This window comes from Chelonia mydas, chromosome 1, assembly GCF_015237465.2.
Source record: "Chelonia mydas isolate rCheMyd1 chromosome 1, rCheMyd1.pri.v2, whole genome shotgun sequence".
In the NCBI taxonomy this organism is placed as follows: domain Eukaryota; kingdom Metazoa; phylum Chordata; order Testudines; family Cheloniidae; genus Chelonia; species Chelonia mydas.
The window spans coordinates 164,435,879-164,450,701 of record NC_057849.1 but is presented as its reverse complement, the minus strand read 5'-3'; the positions used below and the strand labels follow the sequence as shown (position 1 = coordinate 164,450,701).

The following is a 14,823-nucleotide window of genomic DNA, read 5'->3' as shown; positions in this document are numbered from 1 at the left end:
ACCTCAGTTTCTTCCATTTACTCTTTTTTCCCCAACAAATCTCAATATTTAAGTTTCAATTGATCCAATTAGAATTCACCAAATAGAAATGATCTCTGAGGTTTTAATAGCCTTCTCTCCCTAAGAAATTTAAAATTCCCTTTCAAAGGGGAATTTCTTCTTGCATTCACAGGACTGGCATAGAATATGGTTTATATCCAAACTGTTGAGCAAATCTGGATAGCTCTGCAAAGGGTATTTCCCGGAGAGTCCCCTTAGGAAAGGGCTAATTGGCAGAAAGTGTGAAGAAGTGAAGAAATAGATATGATATATCTTGATTTTTGTAAGACTTTTGACACAGTCCCATATGATTTTCTCATAAACAAACTCGGTAAATATGATCTAGGTCAGTGCTACTCAAAGTGGTGGTCCGCGGACCGGTGCCGCTCCACGAGCCATCAGCTGGCGGTCTGCGCGCACATTGGAAAAAAATTGCCGGTCCCCCACATCAGATAGCTTGAGAAGCACTGCTCTAGGTGATGTTACAATACGGTGGGTGGATAACTGGTTGGACAATCATAGTCTAAAAGTGGTTCTGTCGCAGCCAAGCAGGGAGGACATCTCAAGTGGTGTCCGAGAGAAATCTGTCCTGGGTCCAGTACTATTCAATATTTTCATTAATGACTTGGATGGAGTAGAAAGTACACTTAAAATATTTTTAGGTGACACCAAGCTTGGTGGGGATGCAAGCACTTAGGAGGACAGGATTAGAATTCAAAATGGTCTTGATAAACTTGAGAATTGTTCTGAAATCAATACGATGAAATGCAGTAAAGACAACTGCAAAGTACTACACTTAAGAAGGAAAATTCAAATGCACACATACTAAGTGGGGAATAAGTGGCTAGGCAGTTGTGCTGCAGAAAAAGATCTGGGGTTACAGTGGATAAATTGACTATGTCAACAATATGATGCTGTTGTAAAAAAGGCAAATATCATGCTGGGTTGTATTAACAGGAGTCTCATATGTAAGACACAGGAGGTTTTACATACAAATTGGTCTGTTCTACTCCGTGCTGGGGAGGTCTCAGCTGGCATACTATGTCCCATTTGAGGCATCACAATTTAAGAAAAATACAGACAAATTGGAGATAGTTTAGAATGGTCAGTTTAGAAAACATGATCTATGATGAACGGTTGAAAGAACTGGGTATGTTTATCCTAGGCTGAGGTGAGACATGATAACAGTCTTCAAATATGTAAAAAGATGTTATAAGGAAGATGGTGATCAATTGTTCTCCATGTCCACTGAGGGTACAACAGGAAATAATTAGCTTTATCTGCAGGAGGGGAGATTTAGGTTAGATAGTAAGAAAAGTATAAGTATAAGGATAGTTAAACATTGGAACAGGTTATCTAGTGAGGTTGTAGAATCCCCTGTCAGTGGAGGTTTCTAAAAACAGGTTAGATAAACATCTATCAGAGATGGTCTAGATTCACTTAGCCTGCTTCTGGCTGGAGGAATGGACTAGATGGTGTCTTGAAGTCCCTTACAGCCCTACATTTCTATGATTCTAGGACTGTTATCTTCATGAGCTGTGGTGTTTGCTATGGAGTTACTGGTTGGGACATCCTGCATGAAACACTTTTAATCAGTGTGGATTGTATTCTTTCTTCCACTAAAACAAGTCCAGAGTGGAACGAACCCTTGGCTAAGGCACTCGGAAGGGAGGGAGGGAACCGCGAGCAGGTTGTAAATTAGGAGTTTAATGACAGTCTCCCGCTTCCTGGAAACCCATGGCAACTCCTTTGTGTGAGCTCCAAGGGATTGTGGCTCTGTGTGGGCAGGACAAGGGGAGAGAGAAAAAATAAGCCAAAAAACTGCAGCCACTCTCCAGCAGATTTGGTAATTAGCCCAGATCTGAAAACTAAAGCAAGATAATACCATACCTCCATCAAGTGTTCCCATTAGAAAAGCATCCTATTCAAGAAAGCACTTTAGCATATGCTGAAGTGTTGTCCTGAATACAGATGTACTTAAGCATTTGTTTAAGAGTTTTCCTGAATTAAGGCCTCCTTGAATGATGTATTGTTTGACAGATTTCCTTATTCCCCAGGAGATGTCACAATCTCAAATGCTCCCCTCTTTAGAGGGAGGTGTACTTTTCATACCTCTCAATCTAACTGCTAAATATGTATTTCAGAAGACAGATTATTTTCTTGAAGTCCTCATTTCAGTCTTCACCCATAATTTCCAGACAACAGTGCCTATTAGTACTATTATTTATTTTTGTGAGAGTATTTGAAGGTGATTGTATGTGGAATTTCGAACAGAAAAAATCCACCCCAGTATGGTTTTGTTGCCGTTTACACCATCCTTACATTCTTCACAGAAATCAGAGAGAGACAGATTCTGATACACTTACTCATTTTGGGTAGCATCTTTCTCCACAAAAATTGGCACTTATTTCAGTTGGACTATTCACCCAGTAAGATATTAATAAGGGTATCTGAATTTGGCTCTGAATCATGATAGTCTTTCTGGGGACAGTTATTCTAAAGAATGAATCCTTTGTGATTGTCTGCGTTTAAGACCCAACAATCACTACTTGGAAAACAGTACATTTTAAACAAACTGCACTAATAGTTTAAACTATTTCCCCTTGATTTATAAAAATGCATTTGGAAAACTCAACCATGAATTTTATTTCCCGCAAATTGTTTAAAAAATAATGAAAATCAGGACTACGTACCAAGGCACTTCCTCAGCCTGAATCTGGAGTCTAATCTAATAGTAGAGAGTATGTTTGTGTTGGCTGTATTTGCTGTACATTGAGGAGGTCCAGATATGCACACAAAAGTGGGAAGAGGTGGAAATACCACTGAGCACTAATACCTTTGTGGAAAAGTAAGAAACTGTGAAGTGATATGCATGTTCAAAGCTAATTATGTAATTAGTAGCCAAAAGGTCAAAGTCACCCCAGCCCAGAAATAAGCATTAAAATATTCATTAATTAATAATTAAAAAAAGAGCACAAGTAGTTCCAGAACAAAAAGCCTTCTAATTATTTTTTATTAAAGAATTATGTTACACTTTTCCAAGAATACAGACTCTGCTTCATCATTACACTTTCCCCAAAAAAATGGATTGAACGTCTTTGAGCTTGTTATATAGGAAGACCCAGGATATAAGTCTGATCAAAATTATTTTGACAAGACAAGAGAATTGTGGGAAGGCATCTCCTTCGCCTCACGAGGCTCAGCATTTCTTCCTCTGGTGGTGGGGGAGCCTGGAGTAAATCAGTCCCACTCCAGGGAGTTTTTATTCCTCACTTCAGTTTTTATTCTTCTATATTTAAAGAGTGGGCCTGCTAGTAGGCCCAAGGAGTAGAAAGTACAAGCAAAAAGAAACAAGCTCATAACACAAAAAGGGAATCCCTCTCCCTGTTATGCTGGCTGCTGGGTGCCAGCCCTTCCCCAAACAGTCCATTAGCAGGGATGCTTTCCCAGAGAGAGGAAAGCACCCTTCCACCCAGGAGAAGCCTTTTCTCTCTGCTGCCACAAGCCCAGTTGCAGCTTGTTTCCCATCAAACTCCTGTGAGACAACAGTTGGTTTTTTTAAAGTCACAGGCAGCCCTTATTTGGCCTCAGGTGTCCCTAGTTGACCTGAGGTAACCTCTTTTCAGCTCATGGGGGAAAGGGCCTTTACCATGTTAGGGCTGGTATAGCTGCCTTCCACCACTCTGTGGTAACTGTCCATTCTGACTTTGTCACAAGGACAAAGATTCTAAAATGAACTGTAGACCACAAGAATAGTTCCACGGGGTACTGTAGATAGGGTATGCAAAGGCACAAAAGGAAATTGTACTGTTAGCCCACAAACAGATCCCTGGACCTGTTTCTTATATAGTATTTCTATAATACTATCCGAGGACATATAGTAGGAGTGCCCCAGAACTCAACTCTTCCCTCCCACATGTTGCCCCAGCACTACACCCTGCACAAGAGCAGGAAAGAGAACTGGAACCTTCTCCAAGGACATGCAGTTCATGTCCCTATAATCTGAAACCATATTTTTCCAGCATTTGTTTCTCCCGCACTGGTTTCTCAGTGGAACTGGCCTGGACATTAATGTGTTTGATAAAGTTGATTAATTGTTTCTCTTGTGTTAAGAGTCCACAATACATCACACATTCACTCTTCTCTAACTTCACTTATACTTATATAATTCCTGTACAAATAAGCTAAAAAGAAAATCACATCTACTACATAAGGATAAAATGCAGACCAGCAAACAGTGGTATTTATTAGCAACAGCTGTTAACATTCCAATCTGGTTTTATCAGGTACTCACATTATTCACCGCCACATCGCCTACTCCTGCACTAACACAACATGGCCCTGATCCAGCCAAATGCTTTAAGCATATGTTTAACCATAAGTGAGTAGCCCAATTAAATCCAATGGGACTATTTATATGCTTAAACTTAAGCACATGCTTAAGTGCTCGCAGGATTGGGGCTTATGTGCATAGAGCATCGTAGTGTGAAACACACACTTACTGCAAGCTCTGCTGATGTGAGTCACAGCCTCAGATATGTCTGCCTGCATAATTTGGTGCACAGCCTCCCCACCCTTAATGCATTAAGTATCTCAGCCTTGCTGTCACAGAGACTAAGCAGAGTGCAATAGACAAACATAACAATAGCCAAATTGCTGATGGAAGTGTGGGTCAGATATCATTGCCTCAACCTAAGTTTATCAAATGCACACTTCACAACCATGCTGCACCTCTGGAGTGTCTAGAAAAATCACCATCTGCCTGGTGCAATCGGGATGTGAGCGAGGGCAGCAATGGGTATTTGGGAATCACTGTGGGCATGAATGTCGGGGTGGGACAGGAAGACTGTACCCTTCTGGCCATTTTGAAAAAATCCAGAGTTTTTACAAACATTTCAGCATGATGCAGTTTGCCCAGTCACCCTATACAAATATCAAGGAACAAGGTAAACTTCGCCATTAACATACTCCTGGATTTGATGCAAAGAATGGGAAAAAATGGGCCCCATCTATAACTTCAGCACCAAACCGCGTTAGATAACACAGCAATTAAGCTCTTGCCTATGTTAGGGCCTCCATCAGTGCTAGCACTCAGATTGCAGCCTATTGGGAATCACAGATAAAAAGATGTCTAGTGTAGACACAGCCCAGCAGTTAACTAACTTTCAATCCTAGTTCAAGGGGACCGGTTGCTGACAGTTTTAGTCAGCAATGAGTCAGTTTCTGAGTATAGACAGGGCTGGAGTTCAGCAGTTACCTTACTGTATATGTTATTGTCTTTGTTGTTTTTCAGAATACTTCCACTGCACATTTTGGGCAGCTTAAAAATGACATACAGCTCCTGCCCTGACAATGGTAGTATAACCTATCAAGGTCATTTCAGATACTTAGCTTGCTTATGTGACTTCCCAGGTACTGTGGGTGTAAAGTTTAGTTTTCAGTTGCTAAATCTCTTGTTGGGGCTGCAACACAGAGTCTGCAGAAAAGGTTACGTTTTAAAGAGAATGCACTGAGTGTTAACTGCCAGTCATGCAAAGTACAAGAAACTTGGTCGAAGGCAGGTACTTTTGACTTCCTGATGATTTTTCAATCTGTCACATCAGAATAAAAAAAGGAAATATGAGGTCTTTTTGTCTCTAGTGGACAGGATCATTACATTTAAATGGAAATACAGAAGGGAAAAACATTTTCATATTTGATGCTTAGTGCTGTTAAAATGAAATAAAAGTTCTTTAAAAATAGCAAAATTAAGGACTAAACTTGGATTTTAAATGAAATGTTCATTTGTAATTTTCTGTTAAAATGTGTACTTTCCCAAAACTGGAAAATATAAGCATAATTTTAAACAGAGCTTCATGTTTTGTTGGGTCATATGATCTACCTCTTGCTGAATATTTTGCTGCATAAAATAAACTTTCACTTAAAAACTGTTTCTAGCCCTCCTGGCTCTGAAGATAACTTTGAAAACATGAACTGAACATGAGCAATGCAAAGTTGTCTTATAACAGCTTTGAGAATGAACTGCCCCATTCTTCTCAATGTGGTTTTCACTTTGCAACCTCGCGGTGATAATTTAAAGATAAAGATCGTTAACTATTTCACTGGTTATCATTTTAACATCCAGCTGTTTCCAGTGTGACTAGCTCACAATTCCAAACTGCCTCCCCCTATTCCGCTGTCCTAAAAGCTCCAGCTGTCTCCTACCCCACTGCTAAAACCTCCAGCAGTCAAGAGTGCTCAGAGGACATGTCTACACAGCAACTAGACACCCGCGAATGGCCCGGGCCAGCTGACTCAGGCTCATTGGGCTAAGGCTGCAAGACTGTTTCATTGCTGTGTAGACTGCTGGGCTCAGGCTGGAGCCCGAGCTCTGGGACTGTTTCATTGCTGTGTAGACTGCTGGGCTCAAGCTGGAGCCCGAGCTCTGGGACCCTCGTAGCTCACAGGTCCTAGAGCCCATTGCTAAGGATGTCTGAATTACAACTAGGCTTGGAAGGATTAGATTTTTAAATAAGTAAATGTTGCTTTCACTGTACACTCACAAACCAATGGAAAACTATTTCCAACAATAATAATCTAAATTTACAGACAGGCAAAGTAAGAAAAATGCTGTGTGAGAACTTAGAGTCAAAATCCAGTGATTTAGACTTTTGAATTAAGCTTGTTATAAATGGACTTGCACGTGAATTGTGAAAACAGGTACATTTGTTGGTTTAAGGATATTTACTTTGTCTATTTTGACATGTGATGGTGGCAATTTGTGTTTTAACAGTTATAAATCTTTAACTTTTTGACTCTGTCATTAAATAATTGTTCAAGCCTCCCCATAATTTCATGGAACTGTGAAAATTTAAAATCAATAAAAAATGTTTAAAATGCTTAAAAATAAACATCAGTATTATGTGTCAAAATTATAAAACATGAATTCTGCTGAGCCTAGTAACAATACTACCAGAGACAGACACAATATGTGTCTGCTGTGGCCCAGTTGGATCTGAGCTCTTTGCTCTCATATATGTAATGTTAAAGACACAGCACACAACGTACTACAGCATGCAGGAGAGCTAATGCAGCCTTACTGTTTGATGCTTTTTACTTAGTGCTGCATGATTCCTTCACTGTGTTTTCTCTGGGGCTTGGCAGGATGAGCACAACACATGTTCCAGCACAGTGTTTCCTATTTCATGTCCTAGCCTCGTCCATCCTCAGCCATGAATCCCACCCTTGAGGGGAGGGGTGCTCTATCAAGTACAGTGGAGGACAGTGTCATGGAGGTGGCTGTCACCTCTAGAGACACATGAGGAGCCCCCTGTACCCTTAATACTGATCTAGAGAAACTAAACATCTGTCCAGATGGAAATTCAACAGATTCTGAGTCCTTATGGCCTCTCAAAGGGTTTTTAGAATAACCACTGTTTTTGGCAGAATGGAAGTTTGCACTTAAAAGGAGATGCCCAGATTTTATGCCATGAAGACAATCTTCTCACTGTGAACCAATCCAGTGATCCCTGGTCTAAGGTAACTGTGACCTACCTCCTTCATCTGAAAAGCTATAAACACTGAAATCTAATGAGCACATGGTGTTAATTATTTCTTTTGCTGATCATAAGCAGAAACATCTAACTTATTCCTCTTACAAAAACATTTTTTAAAAGTTATGATTATAAATTTCCTGCAAACGACTGACATACCTGCTTAACTTCAAGTTAAAGTTAAGATGTGCATAAGAGTTTGCTAGATCAGGGCTTAAAATGTGTATAAGTTAAGAAATTCTTTTTTACAATATTCCTTGTTCTCTTCTAGTTAACTTCAGATTTTTCACTACAGCAGTCTTTTAAACTGCTGCTCCAAAGGGAGTAAATTATTGAATTAACTGACAACATGTTTTGTTTGACAGTTTCTGTACATTTGAATAAGCTGAAGTAGATATTACAGGGGGCGGGGGTCGAAGTGGGTGAAGGGATTTCAAAATCTTAACCTACCTAAGACAGGCAACCCAGCCTACCAAAATATAGGTAATGTAATTTGGAACCTGAATTGAATGACCAGAAAATTACTGTTTGGGAACTGGCCCAAGTATTCTGTCATAAGCCTTCAATCAGCACGATCTCTGCCATATGTGGAAAACAGAACTAAACTGTGGGAAAACAGAATTTCTTTAACTCTGCTGTGGATTTGCCCATATGACCTCAGATACTTCTCCCAGCTCAGAGTAACTGCCACGCGTCATGCAGTGCAGATGGTTGAACACAGCAGCTGTATTCAAACATACCTGGCACCCAGGGTGTTCAATAATGCAGTTGCCAAATAGCCTATAGCAGCCAGATTTCAGAAGGAGTTGCACAGTTAGGCCCCGATTCTGCAGAGACTTACACACATGCCTAACTTTACACGCCGTGAGCGGTCCCATTATAGTTCATGGTGCATAAAGTTAAACATGTGCATAAGTCTGTGCAGTGCTGAGGCCTTATTGAGCAGAGCAAGTGAGCCCACGAATCCTCTTCTCCATGCTCCATGCTTGAACTACAACTCCCATTCCCCTTCCAGGTTTAGATTTTCTACCTGAAGCTATTAAGGGATGGAAGAGCCTTTTGATAAGATTAAATGGGTTCACTTGGTGGACATCCTCTTAGCACTTTACAAACAAAATAATCAAACACATTCTTAAAGGATTCCAGGACACCTGAATATGGGTGTTTATTCTTGAAACTTGTATTAAAAAAGAGTGAGTTTCTTGTTTGATTACAGATGTTTGATGTGCATGGAAAGGAAGCGTCTCTAGGCCCTTATCTCTGCAGTTAAAAGTGTAGATAAAGCTACTACATAGTATGTTTTAAATGTAAGGAGGCTGAACTACCTACTGATTATTCTGGGTAAGAAAAGCAAGCCCATGGCCTCTATTACTTGGGCCCATTCTACCTTGCTACCCCATGTGATCTCTTAAACTAAGTGCCCTTCAAGGTGGCATTTTGTTATTGTTAATATTCCCATTTTAAGATCACAGAACTGCCATCATATTCATTCATGAACAAAGCCTGCCCCACTGCACACAGCTCATGTAAATGAGCTATTTGTTGAACATCTCGGCTAGACTGGGAATGAAGGATCTTTCTCCCCAGGCTGCTCCACAGCTGCTGCTGCAGCCCTGAGCTTGTACCCATGTATCTCCTGCTTCGTGAGGACAATGGCCTGTGACTCTGCATGGGGTATTTCCACTCTGGTTGTCTCCAGCCCACCTTTGCCTCATTTCCGTACATCCTCTGTGCAATAGTGCAGATGCTACCCTACGAAGCTACCCTGAGGTCTCCTGTGTGAACTTCCAAAATCAACTCTCCTAACCCCAGATCCGGACCTGTAAATTCACTGTATACAAGGTGCATGCATATCAACCATAGGCTGCAGAGGCCTTCCAGAGCCTTCCCCAGCATCGCCTAAAGTCAGATATTCACATGGCTATTTGGGTGTAAGTGGTCATGGAGTAAGATTATTTATTTAACTAGCTTCTCTTCTCATGTCTATCACCATGGTATCTGAGTGCCCTAAATTTAAGAATTATACCATGAGTAGGGTTTTCCTTTTCAAAGTAATAAGCCCCAATCTATTTGTAAAGTGCAGAAATGAGTCCATAGTTCATGATTTCAAAACAACAGATGAAAAGTTTTCAGAATTCTCCATGAGCTATTTAAATCCAGGGTAGAATATGATAGTGAAACAAAAATCTATTTTATTCATTTTCCAAAAGCAACTTTTAGATTTTGCATGAAGAATGAAGGGCCAAAAGCTGCTCTCAGTTACACCAGTTAAATCTGGAGTAGCTATTCGCTTCATTGGACTTACATTTCCATTTATACCAGCATGACTGAGATGAGAATCTGGCTTGAAAGCCTTTAATCTTCAAGTTTCAGTACTCATGGAAGAAGAGGGCCCTGGAGTTAGTGCTTTAAGTAATTCCAGCCCCAGAGAGCAATAAAAAATGGCTGCTTCAGTCTGAGTTGGTGCCTAAGAATTATATGGTATCTGGTTGCGAATTTATACAACCACAAACCTAAAAGAATGGTAATCTGGTTGTCTGCATGAATCCAACGCTAGTGAAGCATGTACTATTGGTGCATGACCTGGAAACTTTCTGGGTAGTTGTGTCTGTTGGTATGGCATATGCACCCCACCTATCTCCTCATGATCCCGTCACCTGAGGTGATGCATGGAATGTAGGCCCAAATGCTAAATCAAGAAGAGCCGGGAAGTAGATTGGGGAATATGTAGACAATCTTCTCCAAGAATCACAGTTACTGTGATGACCAGCCTTTTGTCTTTGGGCATTGGCTGAATGGATTCTCAGTGTTCGTCATTTACAGGTAGTCCCTAAACCCAAAGGAGCTGGGTTCAACGAGTCTCAACTTAACAATGGTTGCAGGACTGCTCTCCTGTATTGAGCATCTGACCTGGCAGCTATATTTTCATGTATTTATACCTGCTCCTGTATTTTCCACTCCATGCATCTGATGAAGCGGGTTCTAGCCCACGAAAGCTTATGCCCAAATAAATTGGTTAGTCTCTAAGGTGCCACAAGGACTCCTCGTGGTTATATCCAGAGAATAATTCAGTGTCAAGGTATGGAGCGAACTCCAGAGAGGAGCTTTGCATATTAAAAATAGAAACATTTAAATCCAGGAGCTGTGGCTACCTTAGACCTTTAGGAATGAACTCTGACACACATAGGTACTAGAATCCCTGCTAGTTCATTGAAGACAGGATGCAGAGTCAAATCCATTTGGCCATTTGCATGGAAATTGACAGATCGCCTTGTAATATTCCCACTTTCTACAAGCAACCTATGTGGCTCAGGGAATGGTTTGGCCTTGTTCAGATATCTAGACACACCGACTTCCCTGGTAATGAACGAGGCTTGATGAAAAATTCAGGTAGGCCAACAGACTGATTTAAGTGGAAATGAGAGGCTTCCTTTGCTAAGAGGTGATGGGCTGGTCCAAAATAAAACACCTTACACTTATGGAACACCATATATGATGGATCAGATGGTGCCTGCATCTCAGAGACTCTCCAGGGCTGACGTGACTCCCACTAGGAATGCAGTCTTCAGAGGTGGTACAGAGAGACAATGATGCCATCAATGTGGTGATACCCAGAACTTATCACTGTGATTGGAGAACACAATATAGTCCTGTACTAGTGGTGAAATTGCAGCCAGGTGACCTTTCAGTGAGCTGAGGTAAAACAGGGAGCCTGTACTAAGAGGAGTGGAAGACTGGCAAGATTCAGATCCTTTTGTCTTACCCAGATGACTAGCCCCTTCCTTTTCAAAAAGTAAAGATCCCTCATGGAAGATTTCAGTCTTTCCAGCAGAATTTCTGAACTTTTATACAGCAATTACTGTCCAAGCTGCTCTGCCAGCCAGAATCCAGGCCATCAGGGACTGCAGATAGAGATGCAAAGTAGAAATTAAAAGTTAGAAAACTTCATTAAAGTACATTAAAAAACATTTCAGACTGAAGATATCTAGGATTTGCCATAGTAAGATTATTAACTAACATTGGATACCCCCATATAATCTTCACCTATTGTATACCTTAATTGAAAAGAAAGAAGCTAATAAGTTGCATAGAAGATACCATAAGCTTGTCAGTAGGCCTACAAATATACCAATGAAATATAAAAACACAACAGAGCAGAAATTTGTCAGTGTATACATTTATGTATCTTATTTTTTTCTTACCTTGTATTACTACAACATCCAAGGCCCCCAATCTAGGTCCCAGTGAAATCAGTGGAAAGCTTTTTGTTAATGTCATTAGTCTTTTGATTGGGTCTCATGTAGTGACCAATAAAAACTACATTTAAACTTGAAACATTTCAATAGTACAGATATTTTAATTTGCCATTTTTAAACCAATTAACTCATGGTATGATAAGTCATTAGGGAGAACACTTCAGTGGTATTGCACTTTTCATCTAGTAAATGAAGATAATATAAAAAAATAAGATTTTCAAAAGTTCCTAGTGATTTCGGGTGCTTCAGTTATTGGGTGGCCCACTTTAAACACCGTAAGAGGGCCTAACTTTCAGAAAGAATACCCATTCTTAAAATCTTGCCCCTATTTAAGATTCTTCAAGTTAGGCAAAAACTGAGGTACCTAAAATCACTGGTTACTTGAAAATCTTGGCCAAGAACTTTACCTTTGCCTACATTTTACATTGTATAAAAGCATAGGCACCAACTACTACCTTGGGACTTTAGCTTCAGAAACAATCTATATGACATAGGGATGTTGGGTAAGAGGAAAAATTAAGGATGACATAAATAAGAAAATATAACTTAAAGTAGTTTTGCAGGAGAACAACTCAGGTTTTCCTATTTCCTTGGCAATAGCTGTAGGCTGTAATGTTAACTACTTGGACATCTGCATCCTTAGAACAATTTATTCCTTCAGTAACCAGGGTAAACACTGGTGTGCTGCTAAGAACCAGAATATATCACTACCCAACAAAGGCAATTGAATGCAAGGAAAGAGTATAATCTATTTTTTAATTTAATAATCTTGATTTTAATTCCTGGAAGGGTTTTAAAATTATTATTTTTCTTTCCTTACAAGAAAGCAAAATGAGCCATTTTTTAATGGCAGGAATTTCCTGAGCTTTGCCCACCGTGGGTGTTTTGGGGACTAGTGTTAATATACTTTCCCCACGTTTAGGTGGGATTATTTTTTATTATTATTAATCTTGAATTTGGCACCCGATAAAGCATACATTTTGCTCATAGGATGCAGAACATTGGCATTAACATGAAACTCACACATCAAACATCATTTTGCTTTCAAATGACATGGGTTGTTTGATCTCCTATGTGAATCTTTTACCATTAGCAAAAGACTTGCTGCCAACCATGTATAATTAAAACAGACAAAATGAGAAGAGCTGCTTTCACCCTCAACTTCAAACAGTTGTTTGATTATAGAATGGGAAATGGACTAGATTCACTCATTGATTCAAAGGGTAAGGGAGACTGGTGGGGAGGGCTAAACTTGGTTTGAGTAACTATCAGTCAATGGTCTCTTTTATTCCATTTTATGAAAAGGCAATTAGTATGATTCACAAATGGATTTGCAACATTATCTTAGATATTAGTGCAGATCAGATGCACAGATGCTGTAGTAATTTTCAGCTCACCAACAGCTATCATATTGGGAAGGGGGAAAGAAAAGAAAGTGGAGAGAGAGAGAGAAATTAATAAATGACTCGGATATCTTCATGGCCTCCAAGTTCAGCTACAGTTTCTGGAAGACAGGCTTGCTTTACAAATACCTTGTAAAACTTTAGATTATAGAATAAAGTGGTCAACACTGGCAGCGCTAACTAGGTTTCTTCTGTTTGCACCAGGAACAACAAAGTGGCACCCAAGTACACAGTGAATTATGGTAGGTTTTGCCAGAGAAGGCTGCAGCCAAGTTTTCAGATCCCAGTAAACTAGGGTGTCTTTGCCTGAAACTTGTAAACCTTTCATTATGGAAATATTTTCCCACCAATATACAGGCAGATTGATTTTGACTGCAGCACTCTGAGGTGATGAGTTAAGGCCTAACTAATTCAAATGTTCCACAGCAATGAGAAATGGTGCAGGTGCACTAATAGCTTTTCCTGCTTATAGCATTCATGTGTACTTTACTCTTTTCTGTTGCATTCCTTTGCTTTCTGGAATACATTTTTCACTTTTCTTTTTTTTAGATGCACTATACTGAACATTGCTGCAGAGTAGAGGAACAGTGACATGGGCTCCGCTATAGGAGGAAAATACCATTCTGCTGATCTATATAGGACTGAAGCACAGTGTTATTTTTAACATGTGGATGAAGAAATGTCAATGATGGGATCTGAAGACATCTTGGAAGGTGGGTTTTCCACCATCATGACTGCAACACCTTGGTTTAAAACTCACTTCTCCCCACCTTGGGAAAAGATGTTAATGCCAAATAAGAGGCAGAAGAAGACTCATGTTCTAATGCCACTAAATTCTAATGCCACTAAATAAAGTTACATTATATCAGCGAACAGATAGGAAATCACTGATCAGTATCGGTAAGCTGTTTTACAAAGCATTGAATACATACAGTAGATACATATTCCCTCTCCTTTACATGTAAACTGTGGAAGAAGCAATGTTTGGCAGAATAAATTTGTGGAACAAAAACTTGGTGAGCATGCCTGGTTCTAATGAGATGCTGTGTATCTTGCAAGTGAACTGGTGCAGTCTTTTCCAAAGTTCTTATGCAAGTTTCCCAATGATGCATAAGGGGGGAGGGATAGCTCAGTGGTTTGAGCATTGGCCTGCTAAACCCAGGGTTGTGAGCTCAATCCTTGAGGGGGCCATTTAGGCATCTGGGGCAAAAATTGGGAATTGGTCCTGCTTTGGGCAAGGGGGTTGGACTACATGACCTCCTGAGGTCCCTTCCAACCCTGATAGTCTATCATTCTATGCATACATTTTCAGAACAATGTACACCCCAATGTAGCTGTACATCCTCTATTAACATCTGAATTCCCATGCACTGCACTCAAAATATACTCCAGGGTGTATAAAATTGACAAGGGAAATCAGAATATGGTATTTTCACTATTTATCGCTGCCAGCCCTCGTAAAGGAATCTTCAGTGACTCAAAATGTGTGCATGTTTTTGGGAACCCACCAATGGCTAGAGCATTTAGAGCCTAGTGCCTGGAATGTCAGCAGCACTTGCCTGCAAGTTCTTGGTACACAGAGCATGCTACCAT

The 14,823-nt window shown here is 40.1% G+C and overlaps 1 long non-coding RNA gene across 1 annotated transcript; it reads left to right on the top strand.

Annotated features, from left to right (window-relative positions):
• Nucleotides 1-382: 382 nt before the first annotated feature.
• Nucleotides 383-14,511, top strand: LOC122464095. Its single transcript, XR_006287970.1, has 3 exons — nucleotides 383-520; nucleotides 8,518-8,522; nucleotides 14,470-14,511. It is a non-coding gene; the product is annotated as an uncharacterized LOC122464095 (long non-coding RNA).
• The last annotated feature ends 312 nt before the right edge of the window (nucleotides 14,512-14,823 follow it).